Source organism: Zootoca vivipara, chromosome 5, assembly GCF_965207765.1.
Source record: "Zootoca vivipara chromosome 5, rZooViv2.hap1.1, whole genome shotgun sequence".
NCBI lineage: Eukaryota > Metazoa > Chordata > Lepidosauria > Squamata > Lacertidae > Zootoca > Zootoca vivipara.
Window position 1 is genome coordinate 46,305,526 of NC_142588.1, and position 12,753 is coordinate 46,318,278.

Here is a 12,753-nt window from a genome sequence, read left to right on the forward strand (position 1 = left end):
TCCTATCTTACAGCATATATTATCTAAAAAAGTACGGTTTTGGTTTATTCTTTGCTTCCGATTGTCTGTTTTGCTCATATACAAATTAAACTGAGTAGTCAGCTGATAAGACTGCAGTCCTACATCCAATTACCTGGAAACAGGCATACTGTATATGGGATTGTACTGTAAGCATGTGAGTGCTCAGAAGTTAGCTCCATTGAGATCAATGGGATTTGCTTTTCACTGCACTTGTATAGAGTTGCCCTGTAAGGCAGCAATTCTGTACACATTTAATTCAGAGTGAATGGCATAGAACAAAATGGAACTTATTTGTGAATAGACATAGGTTTGTGCTGTATAAATTATATGATCAATTTTAATTGTGAAAACACTAGTTAGAATAGTGCTTCAATTTAAAGAAAAGTGTGAGAAAAGGAATATGAACATGGGATTAATTCATAGTGGAGAGCACTTTTCTCTCCCCCCCCCCACCTGCTACCTATCTGCCTATCTTACTTGGAAGCAAAGCTTTCTCTTCTTTTTCTTTTTTAAATGTAGAACAAGCAAGATAAGGGAAAGGGTTTAGAAGGTGAACTTGTAGGAAACTATATTTTATATATATATAAAAAAACAGCAGTGAAGCTTTTCGCCCTTAAAGGTCAAATGAAGAATATAGGCAAAAATGGAGCTTTAGGCTGTCTTTATATACACTTGAAAAAGATTGGAGTAAAATTGGGAGAGAGCATAATGGTACGCCTGGCTCAAGATGGAGGAGACATTTTCCAACATTTTCAAGATGATATTGCTAAGGGATCAACTGGTCCCTTGATCAAGCTGTGAAAAAGTTGCTCCTGCTGGGCTTGGTAGACACAGGAACAGCTTGTCAGTAAAAGAAGAAAGTTAAATATCTGTGGACTGCTTTAGACATTATTTTCACAGCACGATTGCTGTCAGAATGAAGCACCACATGGATCCCTTGTGTGTTGGAAGCAATGGTTTGTATTCAATGTACATCCTACTCAGAGCAGACCCACTCAAGTTAATAGACATAACTAAATGACATTCATTTCAGTGGGAATAATAATAATAATAATAATAATAATAATAATAATAATAATAATAATAATATGCCGCTCATCTGACTGGGCCACTCTGGGCGGCTTCCAACAAATTAAAACATCAAACATCAAAAACTTCCCTGTACAGGGCTGCCTTCAGGTGTCTAATGAATCAGTCAGCAGAAGCCCTGTACAAGGATTACCTCTTGTATTTTCCCTCTGCTCACTCCAAAAATGACTCTGGAGAGGGGGTGGTCCAGAGAACCCCTAGAATAGCATGCAGCGGGAGGAGAGGAAGGATTGTTCCATCTGACAAACTGAAATGCTTGTGCTTTGCATAGTGCATGATTGAATTCCTCCCTCTTCTTGGACCTTAGCTGAATAGAGTCCCATATGTCCCCAGTACTATGGTTCACAGTTTCAACTACAACAGCTATGGTAGTCACTCTATTTTCAGAGGAGGTAACTTTCTGGCATGCAAGAAACTAATTCACACAAATAACTGCCTGTGTTGAGCAGCATCTGTCTCATGAATGGGGAACCTATGCACCTCCAAATATTGTTTAACTCCAATCTTCATCAACCCCAGACTGCATAGTCCAGTATGATGGGACCTATAGTATAACAACATTTGAAAGTCCTATGTACTTCACTTCTTCAATGGCTACCAAAACCACAAAATGAACTTTTAGACACAAAGAGGAAATATGTGCAAGCAGTGTTATAAAATGTGCTGCTTCTGGAAAGGTAGACGACATTTGATATACGTAAAGGGTTGTAAAGTGGTGGACAAATAGTTTGGAAAACAGCATAGCTCAGGCTATTAGTGCATATTTTATTGTACAACTCAAAAATAAACATTTGCCTTGCCCAAAGAATGATTCAGTTTTATCTTGTAGATTGCAAAAGTATATCCATGCTACCATCTACATCTGAATCTGAATCAAAGAGCTGTAATCAGGTCATGCTTTTTCCTAATGTTCTTTAGAACTCATAATTTACTTTTGCAGTCAGCCAATGTAAGCTTATGTTGTGTAACATCCTGTTTTCAGATAAACAATTAAAGCAGGTCAATGTGTAGATTATTACTAGGATAGTAATGGATTATTTCAAGGGCAATGTCTGATACTCATAGCACCAAGTTCTAATGCAAACAAGCCCTTAAATCTTAATGTTTGAGAAGATAATGCATATCTCAGAAATGCTAAGTATAGTAATATTATTACGGTAACCTTTGCTTCCTTTCATATTCTTTCACATCACCTAGTCTTGCTTAGTCTTGTTATATAATTCTTGCAAATGTTATTATGGTACTTAAAACTTATGCATTGGGCCTTTTTAGCAATCCAGTCTAATAAATTAATGCCATTTCCCCCTTTGTTCACTGGAGCAAATGCCTCTCTTCCCATATTTCTGTTTAATGGAACTCCTACTAAGATCCAGTGTACCTTCCAAAACAGATTTCTAAACTGAAATGGATTCATAAATATTTGCAGAGTGTGTATATTGCTTTAGGACTAGGCTTATGTATTCAGCACTAGAATTGTATGAGTGATCCAAAAATTACTGCATGCCCAGTGTCTTTTAGTTCCAGCATTTATTATATTTCATTTATTTATTTTGTGATACTGGGATCTCTATCTAGAACTCTTCACTTTCAAGAGGGTCTGTGTTCTTACCCCAACTCTCTTTGGCATATTCTTCTCCCTGTTGCTCTCCTATGCCTTCAGCTTAACTTAAGATAGCGTGTGCTTCCATTCAAGGAGAGACGGGTGTCTGTTCACCCTGGCATGCCTCAGCACCCAGGGGAAAGTATGACAGGTTCTTACTCAAGAGATGTTGTTTGTAGATGACACAGCCTTGACAGTGTACTCTAAGGAAGCTTTACAGAGACTCATCAGTCATTTTGCCCAAGCCTGTGTGGAGTTTGGCTTCATCATCAGCCTAACAAAGACCAACATCCTGGGTCAGGATGTCATTGGCACTCCACGCACCAGCATTGGTGACCATGTGCTTGAGTTGGTAGACGATTTTGTCAACCTGGATTCCATCATAACCAGCAACCTCTCCATTGACATTGAGCTGGACAAACGTATTCGCAAGGTGGCTACAAAAATGGCCCACCTCTCCAAAATTCTAACATCTAATACAAAGATGAAGGTTTACCAGGCTTGTGTGCTGAACATGCTGCTTTATGGAAGTGAGTCACGGGCAACTTACACACAATAGAAGCGATGCATCAATGCCTTCCATATGTGCTGTGTCAGGAAGATTTTGGGCATCACATGGCAGGGACAGAGTCTCCAACAAAGATGTGCTCTCCCAAGCCCATATTCCCTGCATGTTCGCACTTCTGTCTTAGAGATGTCCATGCTGGCTTGGAAGATGGCAGGATCCCCAAGAACATGCTTTATGGAGAGCTGGTCTCAGAGGCTAGGTCTGTTGGCAGACCAACTCTGTGTTACAAAGATGTCTGCAAACATGACGTGAAGGCTGGCAACATTAACCCTGCCATATGGGAATCCCTTGCAGATGATTCCAGTACCTGGAGACAGACAGACAAGTTGTGTATCCACAGCAGTGACAAGAGAAGGAATGACTGCTGGGAGGAGCACAGAGAGAAGAGATGCCATGGTGCACTTGTAGTAGCAAAACTGGACGCTGTCATCTGCCCCACCTGCAATAAAGCCTATCTGTCCCATATCAGTCTCTCAGTCTCTACAGCCAGGTGTTGTAACTTTCCAATGGTTTGGCGTTACCCCAAAGGGGCACTCTTCCATTGTCTCCCGAGATAGGTGTGTGCCAAGAACAACAAGGGGGTCAGAGCTTCCATTCAGACATTCTCAGCCATCCCTGAAACTGCTCAGCCAACCATGGGTAGCTGCTCTAGAAAACTGCATTTTGCAGATATGTACAGTAAGAACAGTAGCATCTGAACAACTGCGCACTGCTGCATAGTGTTATCTTTAGAAGAAGGTCCATGTGTGTCAAAGATATCCTAAACATTTGGCACATTTGAAAGTACACAGCCAAACACAGAAAGGACCAAAATCTGGGTAAATATATAAAAAGGAAGGGAGTGGCTTTATCTACACATAATGCTAAAAAGGTCTGTGGCTTTAGCCTTAGAGTATATGAGAAAGTGAGAAATGAGTGGTGCACACAGAGAAAAATCACAGGTGCTATGTTCCTCTCCCATTTCTGTCCTGCTATTGGGAACTAAACTGTGGTTAGGCTTCAAGTTACTTCTGAACCTTTGCTTGTGGTTTGTCTTCCCTAAAGAACAAAACTTGCCAGTTGCCAGTCATGGTTTATTTGGATTAAGGCAAACAATGAAGCTGGTTTCAGATTAAACACTAAACCAAACCACGACTTAGCTCCTAGTAGCATGGCAGCAGGAATGGGGGAGAAGCAAAGTGGCTGTGCTTTGCTCACTGTGCACTAGCATGCATTCTCATCCACACTAAGCCATAGTTTGTCTTAGTGTTATGTGTGAACCAGGTCCCTGTCATCAATGATGTCTGGATTAGATTGGACGGTTCTAAACTGGGTTTATTGGGAGTTTGTTATGGGCAATTTCAGAAACAGATTAATTCCATGTACTGCAATATCCTGCTACTCCCAGAATCAATGGTGCATTGCCAATGAATTTGATTGGCTGAAACCACAACTTAGTCCTACATTGGTAAATTTGTTTGTACTACAACATGCCACTGAATCAACTTGTTCCTTTGGACTGGAAATGAATTACTTTAAATTGCATTTTTTAGCTTCCCAGAAACTGCTGAACTCAGACAATTACAACTGAGCTATATCTACTTTACTATAAGCTAGTGGGTTCCAGTTCCTTTAAATCTAAGGGTGCATCCCACAAGAAGTAAATCTTTTTTTTTTAAGTCACTAGTCTCTGTGTTAATAACATCCTCACTGATATTGTAAGTGTCCAAAAATTAAGTCTTTTTCATTTCCTAGTACAGAAGAGTCTCATTTCTTTATGACACAAACAAAGTAGTGACTGGCAACCAATAATTTTCATCTTTAATTTAAATTATTGCTTTCTATTACTCTTCATTTCTGGAAGACTATCATTTGGATTTTTTTAAAAAAAGTTCCTATATTGCATGCCGTATTAACCATTTTTTATAAGTTTTTTTTAAAGGTATTAGAGATAAAAAGGCATGCTTACATCCCTATTTTTACTTTATTTACTTAAACGTAAAGCAGAATAATTTCAATAGAAGGAAGATCTAGGTCAGGGATAGCTAAGGTGGTGTCCTCCAGATGTTTTGACTACTATCAGCTCCAGCCAGAATGGCCAATGGTAAGAGATTATGGGAGTCCTACCCCTGGCCTAGGTTAATGTGCGGAGTCTCACAACTTCATGACAGAACAACATGCTCTGTCTCTACCTTATATCTTCTCTTTGCAAATGAGGCCAAGAAGCCAAATTTGTGAGGAAATTTGTGGGTGAGGGGAGAGCCTTTACTCCTTCCTTTTGGCCATCACTTCCTCCTTCAACTCCCCTTGCAGAAATGTCCCCCCCCACACACACACACATGGAAGGGTTTTAGATCCATGCTTCATTTACTTGTCGCAGAACTCTCATGTGTATTTAGGATCACTGCCTTTTTGGAATTAATCACCATGGAAATTAATGGTACTTATTTCTAAGTAAATTGAAGGGCTCACAGGAAATATTAAACCGTCACAGTACTTGTATACTTCCCCATTCCCTTACCTCCTCTGCTGTGGCCATGGAGATCAGAAACTTGCAATACCATTTAAGATTAACAACAGTTTAGCATTGTGGCTGAGCTCTAAACTGTGGTAAAGCTTGTTTCAGCAAACCATAGTTATAAATAAGCACAGTTTGTCCAAATTCAGATGATATATGGAATTGTGTTTGATTTAAACAGAGATGAAAGCTTCTAAACTCCTAACATCCATGCTTGGAGGGCAGGCAGTGGAGTGTGTGATCTTACGGCCCCCGGCTTCATTCTTGTAGAATTAAATTATGCTTTGTCTAAACTATGGCTTAGCATTACATCTGAACCAGCCTAGTGTATTTACTATCAGAGCACCAGATTGTTTAAAATAGCACAACCAAACAAGGTACAAAATATAATGTATTGTTGCAAGTGAATATTTTATTCAGCTTGGCTAAAATGGAAAATTGTATTTATACTTCTAGAAGCTGTGATATGGCTTTGTAATAATTGTGTCAGATTATATGGAAATTTATGTCCGTTGCAGTTCGAGTGATTGATGTGAAATGTCAGTGAAGAACTTGTCTCATTGTGCTTTTCCATATTAAGAGGCTGTTCAGTGTTTCAAGATTAAGGGAAATGGAATGACTTTGTTAAGTAGTAAACTGATATTTTTTGACATTTTTAAAAAAATCTATATGGTTTCAAAACATTTAACACTTGAATAACTTGATGAATGTCTCTGAAAATCACTGGGAAGTACACCTACCATTTTAGTTTTGCTTCAGAATGAATTAGAGTCCTTAGCATTTCTCTAGGAAGTAAACAACTTTTCAGCAGATGTTTTTTGTTAAGGGAAGCAGTTCTTTGTATTGTGATATCTCAATTTCTTTCTTGCATCCAGGATTTTATATAATTCCATCTGTGCGAAAATACGTTGGCTCTCATCCTCTGTAGGATATTATAAAAGTGAGGATTTTTGAAAACCCTTGAGTTTTCTGTCTATTGTGTTTGTTCGTAATCACACTAACACCTGTTTTATTACTGTTTGGCAACTGTGCTAAAAATGAATAGACACCCACGAATATAACTACAGTATGTTCACAATAAGCCCCTTGATATTTGACTCATTTTGCCTCGTTGATGCATTGAATAGCTGGGCTGTGCTATAATTGGCCAGGTTAAAAGGTGGCAATCCTACTGTGTGTGAGAAACGAGCACTGTGTGTGTCTGAAATATTTTGGAGCTTCTCTCTTTAAATTAACAATGTACCTTTCTAATATGTTGCCCTATTTTGTTTACCACCTACTACTTCGGGTATCAGCCCTTTTCACACAGCTTGAAGTGAGTGCATGGAAAGGAGGGTGTTGGGATTGCACCTGCCAGACCCACCCTTAATTACCATGTATTTTGTCTGTACAAGGGCTTGTACACCTGAAATCTATGATTTGTAAGTGAGAGATCTCTACTTGTCATTTTTGCAGGGTGCAGTTTTTACCCTGCAGTCCACACTCATTAAGATGAATATGCACACTGTTGGATCGGCGGGGAAGTGGTTGCAGGGGCGCCACAAGGGGGCACATGCCCTAGGCGGCAGTGTGGAGCAGCAAAATCAGAAGCTATTATTTGGATCTGTCTTCCCTTTTGGGTGTGCCTTTGCGCTGAATTAACATCACTGCTGCGGAATCCCATTAAATGGAGTTTTGACTATGTACAAGACCACTCCAAGGGTGAGGAAAGAAAACCAAGATGCCTGGTGGGTGACCTGTTCTGAAATATGTTCCCCACTTTAAAACAATAAGGCTGGCCCTTAAAGCCTTCAGGTGGTGCATTTGTTGTCCTGCTGTCTGTGAGGTGTGGTGGTTCTCCCAGACTGCCAAATCTGCTGGGGACTTGTAAATAAAGTCTCCCCAATCCCGAGGAGAGACAAGAAACCATTCTAGTCACCAGTGCTGTCTAGATGTCTGATCTCACAGAACCCAAACCAGGCCTATTTGAATTAGCCTTGGCAATATTTAGAACCAGATCCACCAACTGCTCATTTCCTCCTGCCTCTGAAGGCCTGTGTGGGTCCTGGATGGAGAGAGGGAGATGATTGCACAGTGTCTGGAATATCGCAGTTCTTCCTCCCCTGTCTCTTCCATCCCTTGTGTCCACCCAAATGAGCAGTGGTGCTGTCAAGGCAGGATTTTGGGGCAGATGTCCAGGGTTCCATTGAACAGAATGAACAGGATGCCCCTCAACACAGCAGGACTGCCTTACCAGTGTTTTAAAGTAAACAAAGGAATATACATTACCATCTAAAAGGTGTCAAGGGTGAAGGAGTAGGCAGATGTAAAGGTGGCGTGACCGGGGGTCTCCCAAGAGCAGGAGGCCTGCCTTGCCACATTTTGAAGTGAAATAATACACATTACTTTCTAAAGAACACCCACACACCCCACAAAACTATGAAGTCCAAGTCACCTAAATGCACATTTTTAGGAATGAGGGGCAAAATGTCACCTACAGACCTCTTCAATTCAAAATCCCCATCTAGCATTACATTTAAAATGACACACTCCCAGCTGCTAGTAAACCAAGTTACTGAGAATGACAACGATAAGCACAAATTGTGTTTGTGACCTATTTTTGGAAGGGCCCCCTTAGAAATTCCTTGGACAGCACACCACTTATCTTTTGGATTGAATGAGAAGGTCACCAGTGGTGAAATCATACAAATTCAAAACCCCACCTGGGTGAGGATGGCCCAGGAGTGTAAGACTGCCAACCGAAAATAGATCTCACACTCTCTTGCCCTTGTATTTTCTTTTTCCTTCATGTGAACCAGCCTCATAGATAGCAGGAACAAGGCCATAACTTTTAAGCAGCTTCAAAAATACCACATATAATCCTGGTCCTATTTCAGATGAAAATGAGGGCACCACTAGATGCACCACTAGCAGACAGAGGAATTTTCAATGAGACCACTGCACAGGAGCAGAAGTTTAATTATTCCCTCCCCAGCTACAATTCCAACAAAAATCACAGCTCTTTTCTAGGGCAGATGACAGAGGAAGGGGGATCATCACTGGGAAATTGTTAAATTTCCCCAGCACACTGCAGACCAGATGAAATCAGCCCACTCTGTACCTGCAATCTAACAAAACAAAAGAAGCAAAAAAAAATTCCGTCCAGTAGCACCTTAGAGATCAACTAAGTTTGTTATTGGTATGAGCTTCCATGTGCATGCACACTTATTCAGATACTTCAGATATCTGAAGAAGTGTGCATGGACACAAAAGCTCATACCAATAACAAACTTAGTTGGTCTCTAAGGTGCTACTGGAAGGAATTTTTTTATTTTGTTTAGACTACGGCAGAACAACACGGCTACCTACCTGTAACTAAAACAAAAGAAAATGCTTTGATGTACTTCCTGGTGATGCTTTTAGCATTTCATCTTGGTGGTTTCTGGATTAGCCATCAAACCAATTCAATTCATATTTAGAATCTGGGATATAGTTATCATAAGGCATTGGTATGTACATATGGCATCAACAGGGGTTCGGCATCCTGTTGGTGGGACTGCCCCAAACAAAACTCAAGAACGACATGTTTTAATGCCTTTTGGTTTCAATACTAATTTCTGTTTTATTTTGAACAAGAAACAAATACTCTGAGATAGCAATGAATGCAATGTGACACTTCTTTGGGGATTTTTTTTGCTGAATATCCTGAAATATGTGTCTGACTATTGTAATTTCCTTTTGCTGAATTGAACTATTGATACTGGAAGCATGACCTCTTTTGTGACAGTAGATCTTGACTGAAGAATGCTCCATTACCTCATTTGCACAGCATGGAAAGAAGAAAAATTGGACTATTCATTGGCAGTCATGGTGAATGAGAACAGGAACTGAATACATCTGGGCATTGAATGTAGCTGAAATGTATGGTTTATGGGTTCAGACCAGGTCAACTCCCAAAAAGAGCAATATTTTCTCTGGAGAAGACAGGCATCCCAGTCCACAAATGGTGTAAGCTTTCAATGCAAGGGGACTGTAGGGCCGGGAGCCAAGAGGAAAGTGAAGCCATTGAGGAAGACTGGGTGAGGAGCCATGGATGACAAAAGATGATTTAGTGCTACTGGATTCTGGCCTAACCAGTTTGTGAATTGCAGTCTAATAGAGAGGTTTCCGTGAGCCAGGCTACTATATATATATATATATATATATATATATATATATATATATATGTATATGTATATGTATATGGGGTTCATTAAAACCTGACTCAAAGGAGAGCTGATCTATACAAGTCCCAGCTGGATCAAAACTTGAGCCAGAGAAGAATGGTTGACTTTCTCAACCCATCCGTTTCCCCCTGTGGTATGTAATGGCTCTTTAGCTACATGCAGCTCTTTAGCTACATGCAGGTAGAAAGAGCCTCTTGCTACCTCTGAGACAAGGGTCATTTTTTTCAAGCCCTCAGTTTGATGAGGAAAAATCACCAGAGCTCTTCCAAATCTTTTCCAGAAATATTTGTGTAAATTCTGAATCAATGTAAGGAATGTATCTTTAAATACATTGTGTATGTCATCAAATGCCAACAGTGCCCGTCAGCTCTCTATATTGGACAAACAGGCCAAATCCTATGCCAAAGGATAAATGGACATAAATCTGACATCAGGAATCACAAGACAGAGAAACCAGTAGGAGAATACTTCAATCTCCCAGGACATTCTATACAAGATCTCAAAGTAGCTGTCTTATTACAAAAGAATTTCAGAAATAGACTGGAAAGAGAAGTTGCTGAATTGCAACTTATTACCAAACTTAAAACCATGGAGAGACCTGGTCTGAATAGAGACATTGGATTCTTATCTCATTATACATGATAAAGTTATTTTTAGCCATTTCACCCTTGCTTTTTCCTGTAAGACCAATCGCAGTCATTAACAGAAGCGGCGTGAGGAGGCTTGTGAAAGTATAATAACAAGCAGATTTATTAAGCATAAATTGGGACAAAGAAAACATGTCGTCTCTCCTTCGTCTCCCCAGAGAGAGTCTCAAAAGCAAAAGCTATTCACAACGGAAAGTCCCAGCAATCTGTGCTGGTATGTAAACAGACATGTGACATGCAACAGTTCCATGTCTGCTCTAAAGGTGGAATGGAATTTCCCAACATTTACCACACCTATCAGCCAATCACCCATTCCCACCACCCTTCTGAGTAATACCCCTCCCCACCCTCTCACTATACCGGTATATAAGGGTCTGGTGACTTCTGTTTCAGTCTGAAGAAGTGTCCATGCACACAAAAGCTCATACCAATGACAAACTTAGTTGGTCTCTAAGGTGTTACTACACCCCAGGTAGTGTGGTTGCTACACCCCAGGTAGTGTGGTTGCTGACCTTGAGCCAGACATCTTGGAGAGTGAAGTCAAATGGGCCTTAGAAAGCACTGCTAATAACAAGGCCAGTGGAAGTGATGATATTCCAGCTGAACTATTTAAAATTTTAAAAGATGATGCTGTTAAGGTGCTACACCCAATATGCCAGCAAGTTTGGAAAACTCAGCAATGGCCAGAGGATTGGAGAAGATCAGTCTACATCCCAATTCCAAAGAAGGGCAGTGCCAAAGAATGCTCCAACTACTGCACAATTGCACTCATTTCACACGCTAGCAAGGTTATGCTTAAAATTCTACAAGGCAGGCTTAGGCAGTATGTGGACCGAGAACTCCCAGAAGTGCAAGGTGGATTTCGAAGGGGCAGAGGAACCAGAAACCAAATAGCAAACATGCGCTGGATTATGGAGAAAGCTAGAGAGTTCCAGAAAAACGTCTACTTCTGCTTCATTGACTATGCAAAAGCCTTTGACTGTGTCGACCACAGCAAACTATGGCAAGTTCTTAAAGAAATGGGAGTGCCTGATCACCTCATCTGTCTCCTGAGAAATCTCTATGTGGGACAAGAAGCTACAGTTAGAACTGGAAATGGAACAACTGATTGGTTCAAAATTGGGAAAGGAGTACGACAAGGTTGTATATTGTCTCCCTGCTTATTTAACTTATATGCAGAATTCATCATGCGAAAGGCTGGACTAGATGAATCCCAAACCGGAATTAAGATTGCTGGAAGAAATATCAACAACCTCAGATATGCAGATGACACAACCTTGATGGCAGAAAGCGAGGAGGAATTAAAGAACCTTTTAATGAGGGTGAAAGAGGAGAGCACAAAATATGGTCTGAAGCTAAACATCAAAAAACCAAGATCATGGCCACTGGTCCCATCACCTCCTGGCAAATAGAAGGGGAAGAAATGGAGGCAGTGAGAGATTTTACTTTCTTGGGCTCCTTGATCACTGCAGATGGTGACAGCAGTCACGAAATTAAAAGACGCCTGCTTCTTGGGAGAAAAGCAATGACAAACCTAGATAGTATCTTAAAAAGCAGAGACATCACCTTGCTGACAAAGGTCCGTATAGTTAAAGCTATGGTTTTCCCAGTAGTGATGTATGGAAGTGAGAGCTGGACCATAAAGAAGGCTGATCACTGAAGAATTGATGCTTTTGAATTATGGTGCTGGAGGAGACTCTTGAGAGTCCCATGGACTGCAAGAAGATCAAACTTATCAATTCTTAAGGAAATCAGCCCCGGGTGCTCACTGGAAGGACAGATCCTGAAGCTGAGGCTCCAATACTTTGGCCACCTCATGAGAAGAGAAGACTCCCTGGAAAAGACCCGGATGTTGGGAAAGATTGAGGGCACAAGGAGAAGGGGACGACAGAGGACGAGATGGTTGGACAGTGTTCTCGAAGCTACGAACATGAGTTTGACCAAACTGCGGGAGGCAGTGCAAGACAGGAGTGCCTGGCGTGCTCTGGTCCACGGGGTCACGAAGAGTCGGACACGACTAAACGACTAAACAACAACAACAAGGTGTTACTGGAAGGAATTTTTTTATTTTGTTCCATCTTTAAAGTCTTCTCCTTGTGCTTTAATTTAATTTGACATTTGAATCC